The sequence below is a fragment of the Lepidochelys kempii genome, chromosome 16, assembly GCF_965140285.1.
Source record: "Lepidochelys kempii isolate rLepKem1 chromosome 16, rLepKem1.hap1, whole genome shotgun sequence".
In the NCBI taxonomy this organism is placed as follows: Eukaryota; Metazoa; Chordata; order Testudines; family Cheloniidae; genus Lepidochelys; species Lepidochelys kempii.
This window is the reverse complement of record NC_136395.1, coordinates 9736069-9753677: the sequence shown is the minus strand read 5'-3', so window position 1 is coordinate 9753677 and position 17609 is coordinate 9736069.

The window sequence follows — 17609 nt, the reverse complement described above, 5'->3', positions numbered from 1 at the left end:
GGGACCAAGTGGCTAGGCAGCAGTTCTGCAGAAAAGGACCTAGGGGTTACAGTGGACGAGAAGCTGGATATGAGTCAACAGTGTGCCCTTGTTGCCGAGAAGGCTAACGGCATTTTGGGCTGTGTAAGTAGGAGCATTGCCAGCAGATTGAGGGATGTGATCGTTCCCCTCTATTCGGCATTGGTGAGGCCTGTGTCCAGTTTTGGGCCCTACACTACAAGAAGGATGTGGAAAAATTGGAAAGAGTCCAGTGGAGGGCAACAAAAATAATTAGGGGACTGGAACACATGATTTATAAGGAGAGGCTGCGGGAACTGGGGTTATGTAGTCTGCAGAAGAGAAGAATGAGGGGGGATTTGATAGCTGCTTTCAACTAGTGGGGGAGATTTAGGTTGGATATTAGGAAAAACTTTTTCACTAGGAGGGTGGTGAAGCACTGGAATGCGTTACCTAGGGAGCTGGTGGAATCTCCTTCCTTAGAAGTTTTTAAGGTCAGGCTTGACAAAGCCCTGGCTGGGATGATTTAATTGGGGATTGGTCCTGCTTTGAGCAGGGGGTTGGACTAGATGACCTCCTGAGGTCCCTTCCAACCCTGATATTCTATGATTCTACCTGAAAGGGGGTTCCAAAGAGGATGGATCTAGACTGTTCTCAGTGGTAGGAGATGACAGAACAAGGAGTAATTGTCTCAAGTTGCAGTCGGGGCGGTTTAGGTTGGATATTAAGAAAAACTTTTTCACTAGGAGGGTGGTTAAGCACTGGAATGGGTTACCTAGGGAGTGGTGGAATCTCCTTCCTTAGAGCTTTTTAAGGTCAGGCTTGACAAAGCCCTGGCTGGGATGATTTAGTTGGGGATTGGTCCTGCTTTGAACAGGGGGTGGGACTAGATGACCTCCTGAGGTCTCTTTCAACCCTGATATTCTATGATGTGTGGTAGGTTGGCATGGGGCTGTTTGCATCTCCAGCATTCACTGTGTGTTGTCAGTCTAGCCTTAAACAAACATTCTGGAGTCCAGGAATGAATCATAGAATCATAGAATATCAGGGTTGGAAGGGACCCCAGAAGGTCATCTAGTCCAACCCCCTGCTCAAAGCAGGACCAATTCCCAGTTAAATCATCCCAGCCAGGGCTTTGTCAAGCCTGACCTTAAAAACCTCTAAGGAAGGAGATTCTACCACCTCCCTAGGTAACGCATTCCAGTGTTTCACCACCCTCTTAGTGAAAAATGCCTGTTTAATTCTTGTTCTGGAAGAATCGCAAGGATAAAGAACTTGAGGTAGTTTTCATATTAAGCCAGCTGTCCTCCCAGCTTTCTGTTGCGATTGCAAGGCTAAGTTCACTTCCCCATTTTATTTTGAGACTGAGTTTGAGAGTGTAATGCAATAAGCCACCTATAAACAATTCCTACAAAGTGACTTTTGCTTAACACATTCTTCTCGTTGTGAGAGAGTTGAAACAGACCAAGTGTCCCGTATCTTTGTATGAATCCTCGAAGAAGGAACTGTGAGCCAGCAGTAGCTGATATTTGTTGCACATGTAATTGGAGGAGGCCAGTCTATCATCTTGTATTATATCTTTAATTTTTGTTAATCCTTTTTCTGTTCAAATTATCTTGAGTGCGGAGTTGGCCTTGATCCTGAGGCATGGGTTTGCCCATAGTGGTATGAGAAGAGAACTAGTAAGATTGGATGCTGTAATCATCTTGACATATTGGAGCATGTCCCCTGTGGATGCAAAGATACTAGTGGTTTCTTTGAATATAAAGAGTACAAGTTAAACTAACCTGACTGTAGCATCTTTGAATTCTGCTGCTGTGTCTCACAGCAACAGATTAAAACAAGCTCTCCAGGTTTGAATTTTGGTATTGCCTTAGAACAGGGGTGGGCAAACTTTTTGGCCCGAGGGCCACATCGGGAATAGAAATTGTGTGGAGGCCCATGAATGCACACAAAATTGGGGTGGGGCTAGGTATGAGGAGTTTGGGGTGTAGGAGGGTGCTCTGGGCTGGGACCGAGGGGTTCGGAGGGCGGGAGAGGGATCAGGGCTCAGGCAGAGGTGCGAGAAGGGGTGCAGGCTCCGGCTGGGGGTGCAGGCTCTGGGGTGGGGCTGGAGATGAGGAGTTTGGGGTGTAGGAGGGTGCTCTGTGCTGGGACTGAGGAGTTCGGAGGGTGGGAGGGAGATCAGGGCTCAGGAAAAGGTGTGGGAAGGGGTGCAGGCTCTGGGGTGGGGCTGGGGATGAGAGGTTTGGGGTACAGGAGGGTGCTCTGGGCTGGGATCAAGGGGTTTGGAGAGTGGGATGGGGATCAGGGTTGGGGCAGGGGGTTGGGGTGTGGGAAGAGGCTCAGGGGTGCAGGCTCTGAGTGGCACTTACCTCAAGCGGCTCCCGGAAGCAGTGGCATGTCCCTTCTCTGACTCCTATGCGGAAGTGTGGCCAGGTGGCTCTGCACGCTGCCCCATCCACAGGCACTGCCCCTTCAGCTCTCATTGGAGCATGTAGGAGCCAGAGCAGGGCTATGCCGTGGCTTCCGGGAGCCACATGGTGCAGCCCCAGACCCAGTACCCCGGCCAGAATGTTGGAGTGGGGCCGAGCCACGTGGTCTGGCCCCGACCCGACACCCCATCCGGAGCACCAGAACGGGGCCAACCCATCGGTGGGGCCCCCAACCTGGTGCTCTGGCCAGAGCTGGGCCGAGCCCTGTGGTGTGGCTTGTGGGCCAGATCCAGCCCACGGGCCGTAGTTTTCCCACCCCTGCCTTAGAAGGACATCAGATGGCCACACTGCAGGATGGCTTTTGCACTAGGCACTCATAGTGTATTGAGCTTGGGGCTTTTAGCAAAGGACCTTTGCTTCTTTTAAGACATGCTTTAGACACTAAGAAAGTGTATTCTTTGTGCATTTCAGTCTTATTGTTTTAATAGGACCATGTATTTATTTAAGGCCTATTCAGATACCTTCAGCCACATTGAATAGCGCCTCACTGAACAAGTCATCTCACTGGGTCTCCTAAATGGCTCATTGCTGCCCCTCAGCACAGGGATGGATTCTGCCCACTGAACTCAAGGGCAGCTGAGAGGTGTGCAAGGAATGAGCAAAGAGGAAGCCAGTCTGAATGTTTTACATGTAAATCAGTTTATTTGAAGATCTACAGAAAAAGTAAACACAGAATATAAACCGACCGTATGGTCAACATAACCAGGTATTCACACCCATTAATGTTTCCCTAACAAAGCAGTTATCAGGACAGTCCGACTGCATCACCCTTAGTAGCTTCCAGGACTGCTGGCTTCAGCTGAGGGCAGGTTCTTGGCTTTTATAACCAGGACCAATCCCATCATGCATTGCACAAACAATTAAGTAAAACCACCTTTTATATATAATTGCTCTGAATCAAATTCATGTTAAGACTAGAAAGACAAGGGAAGGGCCAGCAGACCACGCACAGCAAGGAAAAACAATCCAATTGTATGGTTCTCCCACAGAACTAGAGCTGACTGGATAATTGAAAAAAAGGGGTTCACTAATATTTCCCCTACTAAAGCACACTGTGTTTGGTCTGCTGCTCTTCAGGGGTTCTGTTATTTATTATTCATGACTCACTGGGAATTTCTGAAAATGTCCTCAAATTCTAAGAGTGCCACAGCCTTTGGCAAGCATGGTTATTCATTGAAATTCAGTACCAGAAAGTGAGTTATTTGCTACTTATTGGTTGGATCCTCTAAGTTAAAAAATTCAAATCACGCAATCAGGGAGCAGACACAACCCCGTGAGGCTTAAGGGGCCAATCACACACCACGATAGCCAAAGCGAACAATTTAAAAACAACCAACACCACATATGTTCAAATGTATTCGGTGAAGCCTTCCATGTAATGAATCCAAGAGCAGGAATCAGATGGATGAAGAGGTGCAAACAGAAAAAGAGCTACGTTCATGCTGAATATTCTGTTCAACAAATAAGGCAGCCAGCTCTACCTACAAAGGCCACCATTCATTTTTAGAGGATGTGCGAAGCTTATTACGAGAGTCCTTCCAATAGTAACAGATCCTCTTCCATTTTTAATTTGACTCTGCTCCATGAGACTGCAGCATGTGAAAACTGAGACTTGTCCCTACACCATAATGTCAAATAAAGACTCCACTAAAAGAGAAACATTATCTTTCAGCACCATCTCTCTGTTCATTCAAAAGCTGCTGTTACATTAGGCACTGTTGCTCAGATCCATCTGAACTACGCTGGTTATGAGATCATTTTAATAGATTTTAGCTGGTGGACTCATTCCTAATTTGGTGCTATACCATGCAGTGAGATTGATCTGTGTGCCTCAGATACATTTCATAGTGGTGAGTATAAGAAAGAGACAGTTATATTTTCCCTATAGGTGAGAGTCATCCCTGTGCAGAGGGTCAACAGTTCACCAAGTGATTAATTCTGAGTCCTGCCATTTTTAGATGCCCAAATTGAGACACTGTGAAGGAAACTAATTTTTAGAGGGTCGGTGCTCAGCACTTCCTGGGAATCAGGCCCCTATAAAGTGTCCCAGCTAGGCACCCAAAAATCAGCAATGACTTTTGAAAATTTTGCCTGTCCATCATTTAAGTCCTCAAATTAGAATTTCAGTGGGACTGAAATAGTGTGCTGGCCCTCTACAGAGGGGTGAATTTCACTCTATACCAGTTAAATGCAACCCACTTGCCCTGGGTAAGAAAAAGAAGAGTCACCCCCAAAAGCTACAATAATGGATGTTTCCGAAATATGTGGACAAGCTCATTCTTCTCTTTGCAGCATGACAAAAATAAACGGCACCCCACCCCTGGCTGATCTCACCCAATGGCTGTGATGAGTCTCTTCTGGGTGTGTCCTCACTGAGGAACAGCACTTCGATCCCTGGATGAAGCTTATTCTTGCCTCTTCAGCTGTGTCCGACTCAACAATCTTGGAGCAATAGAAGCTTGGTCAGTCTCAGGAAGAGACGTGTCAGGCAGAGATGCAGACTGTGGTGCCTCGAGGAGGCTTTCACACTGGCTACTGCAAGATGACAGGTAGGTGGCCTTCACAGTGCAGACTTCACAAGGGATTGTGTGCCTCAGGATCAAAAAGCATCCCATGCCAAGCTTCAGAAAGGACCCACGAGGCATCCTCATGCCTTCCTGATGATTCGCCCCGGTTTCCTCCAATCCCGGTACCGCTCTCTCCGCGCCGAGTGCAGCAAACGCCTGGAGGAGCCAGAGTGGTTTGATCTTGTGAAGCTACAAAAAACATAAAATGAGCCATTGTTACTGAGATGCTTCAGTGCTAGGAGTCAGTCCCTTGCAGTTAGTGGGGACTCCTCTGTGAGCTGATAACCTTAGGCCCAGGAATGGGCACTCTAGCCTCAAGGACGGGTGCATCCAAGTCTCCTAGGTAAGGGCCAATGCTTGATCGGTTTGGAAGAGGACCTGCACTTTCCCTGCTGTTCAAGGTGCTGTTAGATGTTTGGCTGCATGTGAGTGTGATCTCCCTGTGTGCGGCTGTAACGCCGACAGACCCCGGCTGTCAGCAGGCGGGATCGAACCTGGGACCTCTGGAGCTTAGTGCATGAGCCTCTACTGCATGAGCTAAAAGCCAACTGGCTCTTAACTAAGGCTGTAGAGCAGACTCATTGAACTCTCTCTCTAAGTGGTCTTGGTGCCACTAGATGGGACAGAATACCACACTGAGGAGGTGTGTGGGTTACACTGCCCCAGCCTTGCACAGCCAGCCAGCACAGCAGACCTTGAGTGAACCGCCCCATGACCACAGGATCCGTTAAGGTCAAAGGCACCAGGCCTGATTTATTGTGGACAAAGCATGGTAATAGCCCCTGGCAGACTTTACGAGGATTCTAAGACACGTATGCCTGTGACAATGGACGCAGCTCAGTGAATGGCAGGACTTTTTATTCCCCCCTCGGCTGGACCAAGACACTCTCTCAGAGATATCTCTTTATACCCTGATACAAACAAGTTACGTACTGCCCCTCTGATATAGTTAGCTACTGGCCCCTGACGTGGCTAGTTATCACCCATCACCTTGTACATGTTGGGTCGATTAAAACCTCTTATTTATTACACTGTTATTCTGACCTTATCTTTTAGGAGGGGTCAGTGTGTTCCTGTTATCCGTGGGGAATGTTTTTGTACCATCCTTGTTACTGGGATGTTCTGGTACCACTCTTCTGGAATGTGTTTGCATGAGTAATCTGTGCTGAGCACTTCTTAGGAATGTGCCTTTCTGCAATATCAGCCCTGTTCTTGCCAGGTTCTGTGAACTTGCAAGCAGGCAGAGCCTGAGTTTTGCTAACTTTGCTTTATATCAGCAAAGCTGGCCCACCACTTTAGCTCAGGTCTCTAATACAAGGGCTTATGTTTCAGGCTCTCTTCCTGCTACACAAGGGTTTGAGATCACAGGCATGGAAGTCTGGCCCATTTCTTCTTCGAGCTTCTGAAACTGGGATGATTCTGGGAACTCCATCAATGCTGCAACAGCTGCTAGTTATTGTAACAAGCCAGCTACTAAATCAGGAGTGTCCCAATGTTGCAATACAACGGCCACAGGGGCAAGGGATTTTCAAAAGTGCCCACGGATGTTAGGAGCACAAATCCCACTGAGAGCCAAAGAGATTTGTGCTGCTTATTGCCTTCGGTGCTTTTGAAAACCCCACCCTACCGGTAGATATTCTTCTAAAAAACCCAAAATAAATGCACACAAACCTAATGTTTGCTTGTACTTTTGCCTTCCATGATACATTGCTAGAAACTGCTTGTTAGTTGCCTTTACCAGCCTTAAAAACTTGGACTTGATGGGCTTTGCTCTACCCTGAACTGGGCAATTAGCAAGTGTATTTGTGAACGTTATGTCGGCTTCTAAATAGAACGTCACTGTTTGCGCCCCCTTTTGTAGCTTGCTTTTCTGTAAACCCTCACATGAGTGAAGCTGGGCTCATAGGAATGTTTGGGGGAAGCGAGTTGCATAGTAGAGATGAGCTCAGGGGTGGCCAGTCTGGGGCTCCGGAGCCACGTGCGGCTCTTCAGAAGTTAACACGCGGCTCCTTGTCTAGGCACCGACTCCGGGGCGGGAGCTACAGGCGCCAACTTCCCAATGTGCCTGGGGGGTGCTCACTGCTCAACCCCTGGCTCTGCCCCAGGCCCTGCCCCCACCCCACCCCTTCCCACCCCCTCCTCTCAGCCTGCCCTGCCCTCGCTCCTCCCGCTCCCCCACAGAGCCTTCTGCAGGCCACCAAACAGCTGAGCGGGAGGTGCGGGGAGGCGCTGATCGGCAGGGCTGCCGGTGGGTGGGAGGAACTGGGAGCAGGGTGATGAGCTGACATATTATTGTGGCTCTTTGGCAAGGTACATTGGTAAATTCTGGCTCCCTCTGAGGCTCCGGTTGGCCACCCTGGCTTAGCTGAATCACACTGTGAAATTCAGACTGGTGACGTTCACCCCCATGACGAGGACCAGCAGGAGGATTAGTCACCCTTTGGGTGCAGCTTTAGTCTACGGGTATATTTACTCTGGAAAGAAAGGAGGGGTATGATCTGAACTTGAATTAACACAGCAGCAAAGACAACACCACAGCTTTTAACTTGGGTTAGCAGCTCCCGTTCAACCCAATCGGGCAGCGGCTCCATTGTCTTCGCTTAGGGTGACCCTATTTCCCAAAGGGAAAACAGGACACCACGTGGGGCTAGCCCAAGCCCTCCCCTTCTCCCTGTGTGGGGCTGGCCTGAGTGGGAGTAGCATCACTGCTCGCCCGAGCCCTACGTGGGGCTGGCCTTGCCACTCCTCCCCCCTGCACGTTCCTCCACACCCCACTTTAACAAAAGTGGGCATTTGTCCTGGTTGCTCTGCCAACCGATCGAGCTAACCCAAGTTAAAGACACACCTATTAGGGTAGACATACTCTGACACCTAGCTCTTAGTGCTGGCCTCTCTGGAAGAGGGTAAATTTTGCCTTCAGGATTTGTCTTGACTAGGCTCAAAGGTGTGTTGTGGAGTGTGGTAGCTAGGATGTACTAATATCTTCAAAAGCTCTAGACAAGGCAAAACGTACTATAGCACACACTCCTCCCCTAGGCTTTCAACTCTACCACCCAGCACATGCTAAGCTACAGATTGCCTTGACTGCACTAGAGTTTTAGAAGGCATTAGTACGTGGTGCGATAGACCCAGATCAGTTGGGTACAGCAGAGGAGTCTTATTGGGATCCAGGAAGTGGGCGGGTCCACTGCTAAAGGATCCCCCCCAGCCTAGGAGGGGGGTCCACAGGACCTGGAAAACCAAATAATTACAGGGGACAACTAATGAACAACAGGGACAGGAGTGCGGTCGAAGGGTCAAAAGAAGGGAACCGGATGGGGACACAGAGCAGAGAACCCCGGACAGTGCCCACTGCTCCTCGAAGGCGTCGACGGAGTCAGTGGACGCTGCCCAGAGGAACTCCGCCCGGAGGCGTGAACGGACGGAGGATTGGAAATAGGCCCCACAGTCACAGGAGACTCCATCGGCCAACCTCCTCACCCTGGTGTTATAGATGGCCACTTTAGCCAGGGCCAGGAGGAGGCTGACCAGGAGGTCCCGTGATTTAGTGGGGCCACAGATAGTGAGTGCATAGATAAGGAGATGAGGGGAAAAGTGCAACCAAAATCTTAACAAAATATGTGAGGAGCTGGAATAGGAGCTGCAGCCTGGCACGTTCCAGGTATACATGCGCCAGGGTTTCCCTCACGCTGCAAAAGGGGCAGGTGTCTGGGATTGGGGTGAACCGTGCCAAGTGCATGCCCATGCTCATGGCCCCGTGAAAGAGCCACAAACTGATATCCCCGGTGAGCCTCGGGACCAGAGTGGAACATAGGCTGGCCCACCAGGGCTCCTCACCCTCTAGAGGCGGCAGGAGGTCCCACCACTTTGTGTCGGGGTGGGACACAAGGGTGAGGACGTGAAGGGTGTGCAGCACGAGTGTGTATAGATGTTTCCTTGGTGCGGTCTGGAAACGGACCGGCTGCAGCTCACATAGCCGGCTCATGTTGAAGGGGCGGTCGGGTCCACAGGACAGGGGCCCGATGAAAAGGTCCGGAGGGCCTGGGGTGGAGGGTGGGCAGGGCACGCCCTCCCTTTAGGACCCGGTCGAGGTAAACCCGAGCAGCGGGCGCCAAAGCGGTCCTCACCTCCTGAAGTACGTGCAGGGGAGTACGAGGTCTGGAGAGCCCCATGCACTGAACGAGTGTCAGGGGATCCAGCCAATCTCCCCGGTCGTAGTCCAGGAGGTCTCCGACTCTGGTGACTTCTGCCAGAACCAACCTCTGGCGCACCGAGGGGGACTCCGCCACCTGCACACGGAGCTGGGGGTTGTGTTGCAGGAGCTGTGCGAGGAGATCTTCCCCACAGAGGCCGCCATGGACCTGGTCGCTGTGAACAGTTTCCAGGTCTGGAGGAGGTCCTGGTAGAAGACCGGCAGCCCAGAGAGGTCTCGCGGAAGACCTCTCGGATGGAGATAAAGGAGCTGCTGGTCATATCGGAGCTAGGCTGCAGGCAGGGGAGGAGGGCGCCAAAAGGGGTGGGTCGGACAGGAGGGCTAGCAAGGGCTTGTGGGGGACAGTCACCAACTCAGGATAGAAATCTGGCTCCTTAGCTGCACTAGGGGAGGAGGGTCATAACAATGTTAGGGGAGGTGCAGTGAGACCCAGGGAAACTCAAACAGGGGAAGGGCACAAGCGCATGGGAGGGGGCATGGGTGCACTGAGTAAGGGGCCAATCAGGGCAGGGGCACCACGTGGGGAGTGGGGGAGAACCAGGCTGGAGGCAGGACAGGGAACCAAGGAGCAAGCTTCAGAGGCTGGGGCGGGGCAAACAAACAAAAGCTGCAGAGGGAAAAGGGCGGGACAAGCAAACAAACTGAAGTTAGTGAGGTGCTGGGGTAAACGGGAGGGCAAAAAGGCTGCAAGGGGCAAAATAGGGCAGGTAGAAAGGGACAAAGCTGGGGGCTTGTTGAAGGGGGCCAGTCCGGGGCAGGTGGGGGGAACGACATGTGTCCACATGCGCTTGCAAAGAGTCAGTGCAGGCTGGCTGCTGCTTCAGGCCCAAAAGGTGGAGAAAGGGGGCGGCAGGCCAAGCAAGCAGCGGAGTCCCAGAGGCAGGAGCTTGAGGCAGATGGTGAGTGTCCACTGGGGGTGGTGGAGGGGGCAGCGACGACAGTGGTGGTGGGGGGGACACAAAGATGGACTGGGGGGCAGGCTCCACACCACACCCCCTGCATATCCCCCCCCCCAGTCAAAACCCCCACCACAAGAGTACCGTTCAAAAGTTACTCAGCCTTCAGGCCCCCTCCACAGTGGTCTGCAGAGTCCCTGTGCGCTCCCCCAGCAGCTGAAGGCCTTATCCCTGCCTCCTTCGGGGTCCAGCAGCTCCCAGGCAGCAAAGGCAGCAGCCGCCAGGCAGGCAGAGAGGACCCCTCACAGGTGGTGGTGGTGTCCACAGCAGCAGTAGCAACAGCTGGGGTGGGGGTCCCCCACTTCCCCCCCCGGGGCTGTAGTTGGAGCAGCAGCACCCAAGGGTGGGGGGCAGGGTCCAGCAGCTCACCAGCAACCAGGCAGCAGAGAAGGGGGGTGGGTGGTGTCTGGCCCAGCCAGGGGAGCAGCTGGGGCGGTAGCCCAAGGCCCAGCAGCAGCAATCTCCCTCCAGGCTAGTTAGGTTCAGCAAAGGAGTCAAAGGCTGATCTACTGGCCACTGGATGAACAGGTTTCTGTTCCCTGACTGACCAGAGCAGGGGCTGCTCCGGGCTAGGGTGAACACATGACTCCAACTAGCCTGCAAAGAGTCAGTTGAAGCCATTAGGCTACTAAGAACACCTGACTCCAATTAAGCTGTAAAGAGTCAGGTGAGGCTGTTAAGTTAATGTGAACACCTGACTCTAATTAAGGCCCCTCTGACCCTATAAAAGGGCTCACTCCAGTCAGGCTAAGAAGAGCTAGGGGAGAGCAAGTGCAGCAGAAGGTCTGGGTAATTGAAGAGCCTGCCAAGCCACTAGACAGCGAGCCTTAAGGTGAAGAAGGTGTTAAGAGAAAGAAGTGGGGGAGCTGTGGGGAAGTGGCCCAGGGAAATGTATCAATTCTGGCAGTGAAAGGTTGGCTGCTAATAGGGTTCCTGAGCTGGAACCCAGAGTTGAGGGAGGGCCTGGGTTTCTTCCCCCCCCCCCCCCCCCCACTACAGAAACACCTCCTGGGAGGGGAAGACAGGCTCCTGTCAGGACAGGAGGCTAAACTGTTCTGGAATAAGCCTGTAGGGACAAAGGAGACTGTGGGAGTTCTCTCACCAACCTCTTTGCTGGCTTATGATGAAAATGTGACCCTTGCCCCTAGAAGGAGAAGGGCTACATAGAGGGTCACGGTGAGCCTCTGAGGCTAGCATAATCTGCCAGGAAGCACAGGACCCACTGAGACACGGTTGGAGCTCTGCCAAAGTGGTTGTTAACCCAATTAAAAAATACTACCTTTTATGTTCATCAAAACAACAAATCCACAATGACAAATGAAATTTATAATAAAGTTTGTTCTCCAACGAGGGAATAGAAACCATACCATATAGCTTAGATGACTAGTCGGACACTGAGAATTAATGACTCAACCCAGGACACAGCTTGCAATCCAATGCACTGGCTGAATTTGTGTGTATGGACTTTTTGATTTATTTTGAACAGCAATATGCTTGTGAAAATTGCAGTCTGTGCAGAAGTGATTCACAAAGAGGAAAAGGGAGATACATTTCCAGACTACGTGGCTAGCTGCATGTTGTTTGCCCAGCTCCAGTCTTCACCCAGGAGAAACAAGGAGAGGGCAGTGAAGCTGTGCTTTTAGAAAGCTGCTGGCAATTTGACCTCATGTCACTGATTGATTGCCCCTCTAAGTGCCTGTCCATGTTATAACAATTACCACCAGGGTGTAACGAAGTCCCCAACACAACAGTGACCCAACATGGTTAAAACAGGATTTGCTCTTGTGGCGTCCTGTGAACTAAAAAGAAAATGTAGCTGGAAAAAGGAACTCTGCAGGGAAGGAGGACTCTGTTCTTCCTTGTCTTTTACTTGGATTGTAAGCTCTTGGAGGGAAGGAAAACCTTTTTGTTATAATAATGATAACGAGCTCTTATAGAGTATTTTAAAGTGCTTTACAAAGGAGGTACAATTTTTTAGAGGGGGAAACTGAGGCACGGAGATGCTGGTTCTCAAACAGGCCGGGGCCAAGCCAGGAAGAAAACCCATGTTTTCAGCATATCAGTCCAGGGCGCTATCCACTAGGTCTATATATATGCACAGTGGGGCCTTGGTCCCATACTGGGATCTCTAGGTGCTTCTGCAATACAATAATAGTAATAATTAATAAAACATAGAAAGACAGAACATAAAAGAACCAGAAAGAGACCATTTGGCTGGGGTCGGGGAAACTTGCAGCTTGCGAAACCCTAGTTTATATCATTCTTCAGACACTTTGTCTCACTACGTCCAGCCCTGGCTACTTGGTCAGTGCTATAGCTACTTGCTACATAGGTATTGACTGCTCATTGTAATGCTGCAAGTTTTTATACAAGTGTCAGGGGCAGGTTAGGCCCTGTCAACTTGTTTAAAATAGCAATGAACTCCCAAGAATCATCTTCACTCCCTTGAGAAGAAGGGGTTTCAGACAGAAAGTGGGGTTGTCCTGGGATGTGCTGTTCGAATCCCTGGCCTTTCTATATTGTGGGCCCCGGCAGGTTTGGGTATGACCAGGGTTTGGGCATTCAGACCCACTGATCAGAGCAGGAGTCGGAATCTGGGATGGAGCCAGAGTTGAAGTCGGGTTGAGGGTCAGAGCTGGAATCAGAGTCAGAGACCAGGAGCAGGGATCAGGAACAAGGCAGAAAAGCCAGAAATAGGGACAAGGCAGGGAAGCAGGGCTCAGGAATCGGGCAGGGTCCAACGTAGCAGCCAGCAAGAACTGATAATTTCCTGTGCCTCCCTCTGGCTTACATAGTATAGCTGGACCAATGACCCCTTTGTGGCTCTTGGGCTCCATTGCAAGCTGTTTCACTCCTGCTTTGGCTCTGAGACCCAATGAGAATGGTGTCACTGGTACCTTTTGCTCCAAGGCCAGAAGATTGTCATTTCACTATTGCCAACGGCTCTGAGACCTGGTATCATTTGAATGATGGGAAAAGGGAACAGCTTTTTTCGAGTGGTATTTTAATGGATCCTCTTTCTCTTTTAATAGGAGTTCTCTTTAATCTTTTAGCAGTTTGTGTGGCACGCATGCCTGATGAATTGATGGCAAATCATATGTTGTCGTAAAACTCCAGAATTATTACGGACATGGTTATCACAAACATCATGATGTTATGTGACTGGAGTGCAAGGCTAACGATTGCACAGACACACACTTAAGTGTAAGTATTAAGGTCATTTGGGGCTTTTCTTTTGCAGCCTCATCTCCCCACACCGTATTTCATGTTGTGCAGGGGAAAACAAAGATTAGGATAACGGGCAGAGCCCAAACACAGAGTGGGGGGAAAAGCACTTGATATTGACATAATCTCCAGTGATTTAATCTAAAATACTCAAATTACAAGTTGTCTACTGAGGTTTATGTTACACTGATCAATATTGTGCATGAAATATAGTTAGCCACACTCTTTTCCTCCAATATACGCTGTTTGAGGGTCACTGAGTTATACTATATATCCACATTAAAACAAACCACAAGCATAAATCTGTGACTATAAATCAAATCCACAATGTGTTCATATGGTGCGTGGTCAAAAGATAAACAGCCCTAACCCCATGACAGTGTATTCACACAGTGCAGAGGGAGATATACATACTCAATGTAACCATCTATAAGAGAGCAACCTTCCCCGTCTTTACATACATGAATCAAGCATCCGGCTATTCCCCTCTTCTTTAATATTAAGCATCAACTCACCTAGAGGACCAGACTGGACCCGCTTGCTTCTTAGGTTTGGTTACCTGTTTCTGATACTCCATCCAGCCACTGACCAGCTCATGGAGGATCATCACATAGAGAAGGAAAATCAGAATCCTTGGGTCCATTCGGGGCACTTCGGGATCTGCTTCATTGGGCACAGGAGACATTGGGCCAAGAGAGCAAAGGAAGATCAGGTGGAGGGGTGCAGTTCCTACTGGCCCCTCTCGCTCTCTCAGTAGCAGAGGGAGGTGGAGGGTTGGTAAAGGTTGCTGCTGAAGAGAAGCCTTGCTGGCAGGAATTGTGCAGAGGAAATTAATGCTGTAAAATCTCCCTAGGGATAGAAGGCTGATGCCTATTACAGAAAGCAGCATAAACACAGCTGCTGAGGTTATAGACGTCTTCCCTTAATGCTGTTGATTATCTCCTCTGCAACTTGATTCTTTTCTTCTCTCTCTCATATGCTATTTCTGCATTACTCTGCAGCCATTGGCTTCCTACACTTTTATCACACAAGCAATCCAGCTTCAGAACAATCCATTTTGATTGGCGGGAGTAGGAGAGAGTTGGCTTTTGTACCCCATAGGCTTAGGAACTGTAGCACTGTATATGCCAAAAATCAACTGATCTGGATTCTCTTGCCAGTCTCCTCCCAATATTTCTGTTAGGATTATGATCCACAACTGACACGTGTCAAATCAAATTCTTTCTATATAGATTTCTCAGCCAGAACATCTCTTCACCCCCTTGCTTTTTTTTTCTCTTTTTTCTCCTGCTGCTGCTATTCATTATTTAAGCCTTCATTTGGTATTTAACTCTGTAAAGGATTTGAGACCTGTACAGTGCAGGAGAAAGGTGTACATAATGTCATTGGATCTCAATCTTTACTATGCCAGCACTTCCCTCTCCACTTTCTGGACCCTCTCCTATTTAGCAAGATGGGAAAGGGAGGGTGGTCTTGACCTCAGCACCTGGGCACAACCCCCTGGCTATACAAAATAAGCCGGCATTATATTTCACAGAACAGTAAAGGTTTCTCTGAATACTCTGCCTTGTCTGGATACTTGAAAGACTAACGGAGGGAGCCACATCTATTCAGCACTTAAAATCAAGAAGCAGGCATTTAAAAAAGACTCTACCTTGGGTTTTAAAACAAGCCCTTCCTCAGGCAAAACTCCCTTTTGCATCAGTGAGCAATTGCCAGAATCAAGCCTGCAGGATCAGGCATTTAACAATAGAAATGTCTAGAATCATAGATTAGGGTTGGAAGAGACCTCAGGAGGTCATCTAGTCCAATCCCCTGCTCAAAGCAGGACCAGCACCAACTAAATCATCCCAGCCAGGGTTTTGTCAAGCCGGGTCTTAAAAACCTCTAAGGGTGGAGATTCCACCACCTCCCTAGGTAACCCATTCCAGTGCTTCACCACGCTCCTAGTGAAAGTGTTTCCTAATATCCAACCTAGACCTCTCCCACTGCAACTTGAGACCATTGCTCCTTGTTCTGTCATCTGCCACCACTGAGAACAGCCGAGCTCCATCCTCTTTGGAACCCCCCTTCAGGTAGTTGAAGGCTGCTATCAAATCCCCCCTCACTCTTCTCTTCTGCAGATTAAACAATCCCAGTTCCCTCAGCCTCTCCTCATAAGTCATGTGCCCCAGCCCCCTAATCATTTTTGTTGCCCTCCGCTGGACTCTCTCTGATTTGTCCACATCCTTTCTGTAGTGGGGGGCCCAAAACTGGTCCCAAACCTCTTCCCCCTATGATGATAAGAAAGGCAGTTCTTTGCCCCTGCCAGGGATAAAGCGAGGATCCCCTTCAACCTCCTCACCCGTCAGTGATCTGGACCTTTCCAGTGATAAATCCAAGGCCCAATCCAATCGGTCTAGTGCCATTGAATGGATCTGTGAGAATTTACACCAGCTAGGGATCAGGCCCAGAATGACACAAAGTGAGCCTTATGACCTTTACATTGCTGACTACTATGGAAACAGGAACTGGTGAACTGGATCAGATCCACTGTCCATCTAACACAGAATCCTGTTTCCCACAGGGACCAATACACAATGCTTCAGGGAAAGGTGGGAAAACCCCATAATGTAAATTTTGCAATAACCATGGGGACCTTGCTTCCCAACTTCAGGCAGTTAGTGGTAGCCTTATGTTTTGAAGCATGAGGTTAGCTATTTCCCAGCGTCTTTTGCCCTATTGAAAGTAGCCTGCAGATATTTTTATTATTTACACAGATAATAAGAAAAATACTTTGCTGTCATGTAGCACTCTTGAGCTGTCCAGTCAATGGTCTGATCCTTTTTTGAATCCTGCTAAGCTCTTTACATAATATTATCTACTTATATAGACTTCATTGCTCTAGTGTTGGAGCATCATGTCCCAGGGAGTCCCAAAGGCTGGCTGTTTGTTATGTTAAGAAAAAGTGTTTTGAGTTAATGGATACTTTTGTGCAATAGGCATATTTTCAACATTTTTCTTTTAAATGCATCACATCTATGATGTACATGATGATTCACAAAGATGCACATTAAACATATGTTATAAATCTGTATCTTAAACTCATCCAATTATAGTTACAGTGCAAATTGACCATATAGATTAAATTGTGTAAGAACTTTTATTCAGCTATCAAATACTCTTCAGTTAATGAAACAAGAAGTGCTGAATAATGGTTTTTTTAATTGCATAATTTGGGAAGCGATCCTAATTATTCATATAACTAAGAGAATAAAATAAACAAGAACTGAGTGTGTTTGGCAACTTATAAAATGTTAACAAGAGGGAGGAATGGAAATACTTGAAGTTCAGCATGAAAGGATGGTGAAACCATGTTTCTATAGCAACAGAGACAGTTGCCAGGCTGCAGGAGATAGGTTCAAATATACTGCATAACTCATATTGCATGGGAGTTCCTACAAAAGACAACACTGACATTTTATAAATCACTCTACAATTTTTAATTAATAAAGGCCATAGTGTGACCCCTTTGATTACAATGGTGAGCTCACATGAAGTCACTGGACCTACTCGTGTGAGAAAGTGTTCACTTGTCTGAACAAAAGGAGGCACAATTTGACCCTAAAGAGTGCTTGATGTGCTGCATCTTGTGAATACAAAATGATTCCCATACCATCTGATTATTGGAGAAAATTACAGTTGGTTGGACAACAACAATTTTAACCCCGCCCCCCCCAGATTGGAAGGTACATTCATGAATAAACAGCCTTACTTCACTATGTTGCCATAATGAGCATTCCAGCAACCACTGGATACATCTGAAAATGTTCACGTCTTGAAATTTATATGAATTTTAGCACACAGATTCTTCACCCAAAAGCCACAGGAGGCACAAGCATTGCACAATATTTGCTACTTGATATATATTAATTTCCTGTGTAAAGGTTTCATCCAATCCGGGAACAGGAAGAATACTATATGGCCTAGTTTACACTTCAAAGTTTTGCCAGCAGACCTATGTCAGTTAAGAGAGTGAGGGTGGGTGGGCGGGTGGGAATCCCACCTGACACAGCTGTGCTGGCAAAAGCTCCAGTGTAGATGTAGTTATACAAAGTAAAAAAGTCTTTTTGCTAGCATCGCTTATTTTGTTCAGGAAACTGGCAAAGGCTGTGTC